At 41.1% G+C, this 11,678-nt stretch overlaps 1 long non-coding RNA gene across 1 annotated transcript; it reads left to right on the forward strand.

Moving 5' to 3' along the window:
- Positions 1-5,269: 5,269 nt before the first annotated feature.
- Positions 5,270-10,554, forward strand: LOC132400690 (uncharacterized). Its single transcript, XR_009514335.1, has 3 exons — positions 5,270-5,336; positions 7,104-7,188; positions 10,438-10,554. It is a non-coding gene; the product is annotated as an uncharacterized LOC132400690 (long non-coding RNA).
- The last annotated feature ends 1,124 nt before the right edge of the window (positions 10,555-11,678 follow it).

Consider the following 11,678-nt stretch of genomic DNA (forward strand, 5'->3'; position numbering starts at 1 on the left):
TCAGGAAGCTTAAGGTAATAGAGCACTTAGGAGCCAGTGATCACAAAATGACTGAGTTCAAACTGAAATTTGATCGGGAGAAAGTAAACTCTGACATAGGAGAATTTCAGTGGAGTAAAGGAAGTTACAGTGGTATAAGAGAGGAGCTGGCCAAAGTAAATTGGAAGGAGCTGCTGGCATGGGTGACAACAGAGCAGCAATGGCTTGTGTCTCTGGGAAAAATGAGGAAGATGCAAGACAGGTGTATTCCAAAAATGAAAAAAAACTCAAATGGCAAAATAGTACAACCATGGCTGACGACGGAAGTCAAAGCTATCGTAAAAACAAAAGAGAGGGCATACAATAAAGCAAAAATTAGTGGGAAGACAGAGGCTTTTAAAAACCTGCAGAGAGCAACTAAAAGAATCATCAGGAGGGAAAAGATGAAATATGAAAGCAAGCTAACAAACAATATCAAAGTGGATAGTAAAAGCTTTTACAAGTATGTAAAAAATAAAAGAGAGATGAGAGTGGATATAGGACCACAACAAAATGAGGCCAGAGAAATAATAACGGGGGACAAGGAGATGGCAGATGAACTAAATGAGTATTTTACATCAGTCTTAATTGTGGAAGACACAAGCAGTGTGCCAGATGTTATAATGTGTGAAGGAAAAGAAGTGAGTGCAGTTACGATTACAACGGAGAAGATGCTCAAAAAGCTGAAACCCCTAAGGGTACATAAGTCACCCATTCAGATAAACTGTACCCTAAGGTTCTGTAAAAGGTAACAGAAAAGTTCTGAAAGAGTGTGGAGGCATTAGCAGTGATCTTTCAAAAATCATTGGACTCTGGCATGGTATCAGAGGACCAGAAAATTGCAAAATCATTCCACTCTTTAAGAAAGGAAATTATAGACAGTTAACCTGACTTCAGTTGTTGGAAGATGTTGGAGTCAATTGTTAAAGATGAGGTTATGGAGTACTTGATGAAGTAGGACAAGACAGGACAAAGTCTCCCAGTGGCTACACATTTTAATTCCACGTCTCGTTCCCATTCTGATATGTCTATCCATGGCCTCCTCTACTGTCAAGATGAAGCCACACTCAGGTTGGAGGAACAACACCTTATATACCGGCTGGGTAGCCTCCAACCTGATGGCATGAGAATTGACTTCTCTAACTTCTGTTAATGCCCCTCCTCCCCTTCTTACCTCATCCCTGATATATTTAGTTTTTACCCCCTCCTCTTTTTTTTCTTTCTCTCTCTCCACCAGTTCTCCATCTCCCTCTGGTGCTCCCCTCCCCTTTTCTTTGAGGCCTCCCGTCCCATGATCCTTTCACTTCTCCAGCTCTGTATCCCTTTTGCCAATCACCTTTCCAGCTCTCAACTTCACCCCACCCCCTCCGGTCTTCCCCTATCATTTCGCATTCCCCCCTCCCCCTCCTATTTTTAAATCTCTTACTATCTTTCCTTTCAGATAGTCCTGATGAAGGGTCTTGGCCTGAAACGTCAACAGTGCTTCTCCCTATAGATGCTCCCTGGCCTGCTGCATTCCACCAGCATTTTGTGTGTGTTGCCAAAGTCAGCATGGTTTCCTTAAGGGAAAATCTTGCATAATCTCCTTCTTTGAGGAGATTACAAGTAGGATGGATAAAGGGGATGCAGTGGATGTTGTATATTTGGACTTTCAGAAGACCTTTGACAAGGAGCCACACATGAGGCTGCTTACCAAGTTAAGAGCCCATAGTATTATAGGAAAGTTACTAACATGGTTAGAGCATTGGCTGATTGGTAGGAGGCAGCGAGTGGAAATGAGAGGATTCTCGTCTGGTTGGCTGCCAGTGACTAGTGGTGTTCTGCAAGGGTCAGTGTTAGGACCACTTTGTTTTGCTGTATATCAATGATTTAGATGATGAAATAGGTGGCTTTGTTGCCAGATTTGCAGATGATACAAAGACGGGTGGAAGGGCAGGTAATGTTTAAAAAACAGGTAGGCTGCAAAAGGACAGAGAAATTAGGAGAATGGGCAAGAAAGTGGCAAATGAAATACAATGTTAGAAAATGCATGGTCAAGCACTTTGGTAGTAGAAAGAAATGTGAAGACTATTTTCTAAACAGGGAGAAAATCCAAAAATCTGAGCTGCAAAGAAACTTGGGAGTCCTTGTGCAGTCCTTGTGGTTAGCTTGTAGGTAGAGTCAGTGGTGAGGAAGGCAAATGCAATGTTGGCATTCATTTCAAGAGATCTTGAATACAAGAGCAAGGATGTGATGCTGGGGCTTTATAAGGCACTGGTGAAGCCTCACCTTGAGGATTATGACAGTTTTGGGCCCTTCATCTTAGAAAAGATGTGCTGGCATTGGAGAGGGTCCAGACGTGGTTCACAAGGATGATTCCAGGAATGAAAGGGTTATTGTACAAGGAATGTTTGATGGCTCTGGGTCTGTACTCGCTGGAGTTTAGAAGGATGAGTGGAGATCTTATTGAAACCTTTCGAATGTTGAAAGGCCTAGACAGAGTAGATGTGAAAAAGATGTTTCCCTTAGTGTGGGAGTGTAGGACAAGATAGAGGTGCATCCATTTAATGATGTGGAGAAATTTCTTTAGCCAGAGGGTAGTGAATTTGTGGAATTTGTTACCACAGTCAGCTATGGAGGCCAGGTTGTTGGGTGAATTTAAGGCAGAGATTGATAGGTTCTTGATTGGGCACAGCATCTAAGATTACGGGGAGAAGGCTGGGGAGGGGACTGAGGAGGAGAAAAAAGGATCAGCCACAATTGAATGGTGGATCGCACTCGATGGTCCAAATGGCCTGATTCTGCTCCTATATGGTCTTATGCTCTTATGTAGTGACATGTATGTACTCTGATAATAAATTTTACTTTGAATTTGATTTTAACAGACTCCTGTTATCATCGCATTGACCTGATTTATTCCAAATGTCTTCAATTCCATTTTCCAATAAATTTGATTAGTTTGATCGTTTCTCATCAATTTGATTCCTTCTGATAAATTTCATCTTCTAGCTGATTGGGATCTAAGTTCTGGATGTCACTGAGAACTATGTCTACTGGTAGAATGTAAAAAAAATCTGACACATGAGGATTTTTAAATAATATGTGTTTCACTACAGGATCTTGCTTCCAAGTTAACTCATTTTGGCCCCAGGGGTATTGGGTAAAGCAGTAAAGCAAATCAGAATAAGTCTTGGCCCATGGTTCAGTAACTGATGCTAGAAAGTTTCAATTTACAGATTTTGGTTAAGACTGAAAGGAGTATGAGAGTTCAATGGCCTCTATTCTCAAGTAACATTGAAATTTCCTCTCAGAATCGTGCATCCATTTGGATAAGGTGCTCAATGCTTTTTGCCACATTTAGAAAGATAACATTTTCAGGACAGAAGGTGGGAAAACTAGAAGTAAAACTGGGCTGTTTAAATCTCAGTGTTCCTACTGTGTCATTTGCCTTACTTTGTTTGGGATTAAACAGCCGTTGGCAGTTGTCTCATCTGACATAAATTGGTTGTGTTTTGGGGAATAATAAGCAGACATGGACCAGCTGAACTGACTGAGTAGTGTCTCATGCCAGCTGTTCACAAACAGGCGAAGCCTCGTTGTGTTGTTCCTCCTGAATTCCAAGCTGGAGAATTTGTGTAGTTTGGCAAGCAATGCAGTTTGCGATCTCTTGAATTGATTTTAGCAGAGCAATCCATAAAAAGATCCTTTAATTAAATATTCCAAAATTAAATCAAAGGGAAAACAGCAGAAATTTGAACTTGGATCAAATAGATGGATATTATCAAATATTTTAATTTTCAGTAAAGCTCAGTGATTTTGTAAAGCTTTGATGAAATATAGTTAATCTGATTGAGCTGTGTACATTAAGTTGGTCCTCTGAAATGGGCTTCAAATAAAAGTTGCTGATAATAGCAGCATTTATCATTTTACACCCCTCAGCCTTCCACTTACCTAACATTTCCTCATTTCAGCCCTTACCTATATTAATTAAAGACAGTTAGCTTTCTGTACCATAATACAATCAAAATATTGAGCTCAGGAAGCTGCCTATTTACAATTTTTTAATTTCAACATTGTGAAGGGAAATAGTTTTTCTTCCAGTCCAGCTTCTTCCATCATGTAATGTAAATAGTCTTTTTCCTTTCATTCTAATCCTGACCAATCAGGTACTTACTGAATATAAAGTGTTAAGCATGATGAACTATCAGTGTCATTGGTAACTAAATCAATGATTTTCAAAAAAGGTAATGTGTATTAAGAAATAAGAGATAAAAAGAATAGAATCTTTTCAATCACATGCAAAGGTTACTTCCCTATGATCAGTGAAAGAGTGATAATTTTTCTGCTGAAACCAGTATTAAAGCTTCTTTAAGTAAACTAATGCAATCATGCTAATTTAGGCTACAAAATCATTACAATGAACTGCAAAGCAAATTAAACTCATCTACACATTAAAATAAAAACAACATGTTGGAGATATTCATCAATGTAAATAAAATGTTAGTGTTTTTTTTTCACTCATTGAGTATAACACAGAAAAATAAATGTTGTATTCCCTAGAGTTTAGGGTAAAGCTTATTAGGATCAAGGTAGTCTACATATTAAGGGCAATTTTAGTAGATACAGAGTAAGAACTTCTAGCAATTATAAGGTTTGGGTTTGAGATCAGAGGAGCCAAGTATTCTCAGATTGAAGATACTAAGCAATTCTTTTTACTCCAAATGTAGTAAGTCAGGAAATTTTTTAAAATAGTAATTAATAATACAAATTGGAGGTATTAACTCATGAGGAAAAACAGGGGAGTATACAAGTAGGTTGCAGATCAGCCTTATTTTCCTTCAAGAGTTGAGTGAGTGTGTGAGGGTCAGTAGCAAACTCCTGATCCTGTGCTCCCAGAAATCAGAGGCTCCTTTATACTTCTGGTGAAGTGTATAATGAGAGCAGCTCTGGACAAATTTCTGCTGAGTTTGGAACTATTTGAATTATAATTGGCATTGGTAAAATCTTTATCTGTGTTGTTTCTCATTATTAAGATTATATTAAATTCTAATTAAGCTGCTGTAACATGCCATCCCCGTTGTAAATCCTATCTTATCAGTTCCCCTAAAGTGACACTTTACATTTCCTTTGATAAATGTTTCCTTAATTTTCCTTTGGATTGATGTGATGGATTTCTTGCTCTAATCTTCCAAATCTGTGTTTAAAAGGGATACAACGTTCCTGGTTGCCCAGTTAACAAAGCCCTCAGTTTTCATGTCAATGAATTGCAGATCTCCTAAGGATGTTTGTTTGAAGTGGATGGATTAAACAGTTTTACTGAATTATCCATTCAGTGCAAAGTAGGTACACTAATCTTATAACCCCCCCCCCCAAATCTGATTAACATCTATTTGATCATCTTGTCTTCTTCTAATATATCCATGAGTCATTAATCATTAAAAAAAATAAACTTTTTGGTCAGGTTCACTCCATCTTAGAATTAAAAGGAGTGATAAGTTTAGAACTGGCTGTGAATATTTAGATTTAACTGGTTTTGAAGGGGCTTGAGAAGTATACACCCTATGTGTACGTGAAATTATCCTAGGATGCCTAATGATCATTAGAGGTCAGGGGATGGCCGGGTGCTCCTCATGCACCCAACTCTCTACCCAGCTGTGAATACCAACGGGATATGTCATGGAGAGGGAAGTGAATTAATTTGAGTACAAACAAAATTAAAAAGTCTGACTTTCAATTGCATTAACCCAATAACCGAAATTCACGGAGCCACCGTTGACTGGATTAGCTGCAAAAGTACTGTAGCTGGGAATCCTGTGGCAGGTGGTAGGTGATTGAGCTTCTTAACCCCCAAGGGCTTTATCAAGATACAAGGCAGAACTGTGCTGGAAAGCACTCTGCAAATAAATAAATGAATAAAACAAACTATCACAATGCTCGAGAGATCAGTCAGCTTGTGTCAAAGCAGTCCACTTGATCAAAATTCCAGCTGCCATCTCAAACATTCTGGTGTCCTGTGATCCCTGATCAGTTCCAAAGCTGGGAATTTGATTGCAAAACATTTAGTTCCTTGAACACCCCCCCCCCCCCCACCACCACCACCACTCAAAGACTATGACAGGATGCAAGGCAGAAAACAACTTGCCAAACCCTTGTCAGAATCTCCCATTTCCAAAGCCAGAGCAATATGAATATTGGAGCATAACCACTTGTAAAGTCCTTTCCAATCCGAAATGTGTCCCTGATTTAGAACTACTCCATGATGACTCGGTCAGGGTCCTGGCATTCCCTGCCTATTGGAATGCCTTCCTTTCAAATACAGGTGACTCCTGTGTTATATGGAGGGTACATTCCTAGAAAACTGTCTGTAATGGGATTTTCTGTAATGTGAAGGTGTCTAATTTTAAATGCTTTAAAATAAAATAAATTTTGTGCAGATTTACTTACTTTTCTATCACTTGTGAAGTATCTTATACAAGTAAGTTACCATGTTCTAGAAATTGTTAGTGAAATTGTCTCATCATTAATATCTTGGGAATACATGGAAGTGGGCATTAAATATTTGTCTTACCAGTGCTGGTTCCAGCCCTTGCCACTTTTCAGTAATGCATGAATCATGAATCTAAATAGAGAACGGAGGGAAGGAAGTGAGACCGGATCAGGAGGTGTAACATAATGACAGGTAGGAGATATAAAAGAAAGTAGATCTACAGAACATACATGTCTGGGCCAAACATTAGATATTAGCTGCTGGAACCAGTGGTGTCATTAATCACTGAAGTGATAGGTATCATGGCAAAACCCAGAGAATGGAAGCAGCTGTAACATTTTGAGTGTAAATATAGAAGATACTTGGAGAGCATGTCAGAGGAACTTGCGTGCGAGCCGAAGGAGCTGGATCCACAAAATTGTACTAATCAGGGTAAAACTTGTCATGTGAAATCAAAATCCAATTAATTAATGAGTTCAGCAACAGAATCTGTGATGGTGTTGAGCAGACCATAAAATCATCAAGTGACCATTCTACTCTGCCATGGTTGACATGGTCTTTGTAAAGCTGCCTGTGGATGAGTATATCCTCATACAATCATTCATTCTTTCCCGAACAGAAGCCCTGCGTGAACCAAGAGATTCGCAGCCTGCTGAGGGACAGATCAGTGGTGTCCAGTTCCAAGTAAAATACAGAAGTTTCAGGTATGACCTTCAAAAAGCCCTCTCACATATGAAGTGGCAATTCTGGACCAAACTTCAATCACAGAAGGATAGACCCAGCTAAGACCAATTAGCTTTTTGTAGCATAGAAGTTTGTACTGGTATTTTACGTTTATATCCACTGTCTGGTAAACAGCCATTTTTTCAACATCTGAGGAAATTTTGATCTTTCCTTCAACATAATTTAATATTTATACAAGTAATGCATTTTGTTTCATTATGTTCAGAGCAGTGAGATTGCCAAAGCCTGTTTTCAGGATTCTTGATTTTCACTCTTCCCAGGCCATGTCATCTCCTGATCTGTGTTCTCTCTGTGAATTCCTTGTTACTCTGACAAATCCTCCCATGCAACCCTCCTTTGCCTAGACATTCCTGCTTTCTGGATCTCTGACCATCATTCTGGCCCACTGGCCAGTGGTAGAGTGGAAGGCTTTGGCAAGAACATGTTTGGGCAAGCACAGGCAGAGGTTCTACTAAGTTTTTATTTCCCTCTTTGTCTATCTGTGCAAAGCTCGTGCACTGAGAATTGGTCCAGAGTTAGTGGTATGTTTTTTTTGTGTGAATGTGGGAACATGGGGACACCTCCAGTCTCCTTGTTAACTACATCTGCGTGATGTGCATTGTGCTGCAGCTCCTTAGAGACCGTGTTAAGGAACTGGTGCTGAGCTTGGTGACTTCAGCCCATACACGAAAATGAAGAGAGGTTACAGGGAGGTAATCACCCCTAGATTACAGGAAGCTGTCAGGAGAGGGGAAGGGAATCAGCTGCCTGCACAGAATACCCCTGTGGCTGTTCCCCTCAATTAGAAATATTTTGCTTTGGATACTGTTGGGTGGGATGACCTACTTGGGGAAGTTGCAGTGACCGGGGCTCTAACACTAAGTCTGCCGCTGTAGCTCAGAAGGAAAGTGGGGAGAAGAGGAGTGCAGTACAGACAGGGGATTCCATAGCTAAAGGAGCAGACAGGAGATTCTGTGGAAGTGATGATATGTTGCTTCCCACATACCAGGGTCAGGGATGTCACAGATCGGGTCTACAGCATTCTAAAGGTACGTGTGAGCAGCCAGAAGTCATGGAAAATATTGGTTCAGAAGATGTTGGTCCTTTATTAGGGATGAGGTTTTTGGGGTACTTGTAGGCACATGATAAAATAGATCAAAGTCAGCATTGTTTCCTTAAGGGGAAATGTTGCCTGACAAATCTGCTGGAATTCTTTGAGGAGATAGCAGGCAGGATTGACAAAGGACAGTCAATGGACGTTGCTTACTTGGCTTTTCAGAAGGCCTGTGACAAGGTGCTGTACATGAGGCTGCTCAACAAGATCAGAGCCAAAGGTATACAAGCATGGATAGAAGACTGGCTAACTGGCAGGAAGGAAAGAATGGGAATAAAGGGGCCCTTTTTGGTTGGCTGTTGGTGATTAGTGGTGTTCTGCAGGGACTGATTTTGGGACAGCTTCTGTTTACATGGTATGTTAACGATTTGGATGATGGAATTGAAAGTTTGTGGACAATATGAAGACAGATGGAGTGGTAGGTAGTGTTGAGGAAGCAGGGAGTCTGCAGGAGGACTAAGACAGTGAGAAAACAGATAATGAAGTGGCAGATGAAATATAGTGTAGGGAAGTGTATATTCATGCACTTTAGTAAAAGGAATAAAGGTGTAGACTGTTTTTGAAATGGGGAGAAAATTCAAAAATTAGAGGTGTCAAGGGACTTGGGTCTAAAGGTTAACTTGCAGGTTGAGTTGGTGGAAAGGAAGGCAAATGCAATGTTAGCATTCATTTCAAGAGGACTAGAATACAAGAGCAGGGATGTGACATTATAAGTCACCGGTGAGGCCTCACCTTGAGTATTGTGAGCAGTTTTGGGCCCTTATCTAAGAAAAAGAGTGCTGGCTTTGGAGAGGATCCAGAGGGTCCATAGGTTGCGGGAAATGAAAGGGTTAACAAATAGAGGGGCGTTTGATGGGTCTAAGCCTGTAGTCGCTGGTGGTTAGAATGAGAGGGATCTGATTGGAACCTAACGAATATTGAAAGGCCTAGATCGGGGGTCGGCAACCCGCGGCTCCGGAGCCACATGTGGCTCTTTTACGTCTGTGCTGCGGCTCCCTGTTGCTTTGGAAAATAATTGGTTGTGGCGACCCTTTTCCTGGCACATCCGAACCGACTCACAATTAGATAGCCTACGGGGGTTTGCGAGCACAGAGCTTTGGAGCCTCTGCGCCATGGGGGGCAGGTTGAGGGAGGCTTAAAAGTGAGGCTGAAGATTTCGAATAAAGTTTTTTCCTTCGACTGCAGTTACCGACTCCGTGTCATAATTTTAGCGCTGCGTGTAGCACACCGCTACATGGTCAGTATTTAATTAAAATGTATTTTATGTTAGTTTGTTAGTTTTTGAAATGTAAATCTAAATTTGAAGATTATGGTGATCTTGTACAATCTAAATAAGACGTTGTGGAGACCCATTTCCTGACACATCCGAACCGGCTCACAATTAGCCAGCGTTCAGGCTAAGGGAGATAGCCTACGGGGGTTTGTGAGTATGTGTCTTTTGCAGCATCCGCGCCCATGGGGGGCGGGTTGAGGGAGGCTTAAAAGCAAGGCTGTTTAGTTCGAATAAAGCTACACCGCTACAACGTGTTTTTATCGCTGGCTGTCCAGAGGGGAGGTGCTGAAACGCTTTGTCGCGTGTCTGGAAGAAGTGAAAACTTTCCTGGGCAGCAAAGGGCCCACCTTTCCTGAGCTGGAACAGCCAGAGTGGCTGGAAAAGCTACACTTCATGGTAGACATGACAGCGCACCTGAACACGCTGAACACAGCTCTTCAACGGGGTAAGGACGTACAACCCTGCACATGTTGGAGGATGTTTTGGCATTCGAGCGCAAGTTGACGTTGCTTGCTAGAGATTTACAGAAAGGCACATTGTCTCACTTCCCCAATTTGAGAGAGTTCAAACAAGGTCACGACATGATAAATTCGGAGTATTTACATTCTGCAATCATCGCAATGCAAACATCGTTTGGGAAACGCTTATGTGAGTTCAGAGAGGAAAAAACCACATTATCCTTCCCGGTCAGTCCCCTAAGCATCGATCCATCCCTACTGAATACGACTGCATTGTCAGGTGTGAGTCAACCTGAACAAGTATGATAAATATTTTAATTGCCTATTATTTTATGTATATTCATATTTTTTCATTGTTCAGTGAAATAGTCCTTTTATTTTTCAGGTTGACAGCTGGCTGACGTTATTTTTGGTTTGCTGCTGGCGGCAAATTTAAGTTTGGCGTTTTTCATAAATACAAGAAGGACTCAAATAGACGTTGAGTATTTTACTTAAAAGTAACCTTCAACCCAACGTCTTTTTTTCGGCGTTCAAAATGTTTTTGTTGCATGCAGAAATGTAATTTCGTTTTCTCTGCAGGAGTTCATCAATTTCATAAATGCAACACATTATAGTTTGTTTATACATAGCATAAAGGCAAAACAAAACGTTATATGCAGTGTTATTTCATTTTAAATGTCAAACGGGTTTTGCGGCTCCCAGAGTTTTCTTTTCTGTGGAAAACGGGTCCAAGTGGCTCTTTCAGTGGTAAAGGTTGCTGACCCCTGGCCTAGATAGAGTGGATGTGGATGTTTCCTACAGTGGATCAGCCAAGGATCAGAGGGTACAGCCTCAGACTAGAGGATCATCCATTTAGAATAGACATGAGGAGGAATTTCTTTAGCCATAGAGTAGTGAATTATTGGAATTCATTGCCACAGGTGGCTGTGGAGGCCAGGTCATTGATTATATTTAAAGCAGAAGTTGATAGCTTCATGATTAGTCAGGGCGTCAAAGGTTACGGGAGGAAGCTGGGAGAATAGGGTTGAGATGAATAATAAATCAGCCATAAGGGAATGATGGAGCAGACTAAGTGGGTCAAATGACCTAACTCTACTGCTTTGTCTTATGGTCTTGGTCAGTCTTCATGGTGACTTCTGCAGCACTGTGGTGAACTATGTGCCTGTCTGGACACGCCCCTGCTGACTGCTCCTGTGGCTCCTCCCACAGGCCCCTGTATAAAGGCGATCTGAGGCCTGACGCTCGGCCTCAGTCTCCAGGTCATAGTATGATGGACACTCACTCCTGGTTCCGTCTTCCAGTCAATAAAAGCCGATATCTCGCCTTACGTCTCAGTGTGAGTTATTGATGGTGCATCAAGCACCTTATGCTAGCTAGGTCATCCATCATAAATAAACAAATAAACCAAATGGGGCGTTAAATCACAGATCACAAAATATAGCAGTAGAATTAGGCCATTCAGCCCATTGAGTGCTATGCCATTTAATCATGGGTGATTATTTTTGAACCCCAGTCTCCTGCCTTCTCTCTATAATCCTTAACCCCTTTAACAACGTAGAACACTTCAACCTCTTGCTGAAGAAATTCCTCCTCATCTCAGATTTAACAAGCCATCCCTTCATTCTG

This window comes from Hypanus sabinus, chromosome 10 (genome assembly GCF_030144855.1).
Source record: "Hypanus sabinus isolate sHypSab1 chromosome 10, sHypSab1.hap1, whole genome shotgun sequence".
NCBI classification, from domain to species: domain Eukaryota; kingdom Metazoa; phylum Chordata; class Chondrichthyes; order Myliobatiformes; family Dasyatidae; genus Hypanus; species Hypanus sabinus.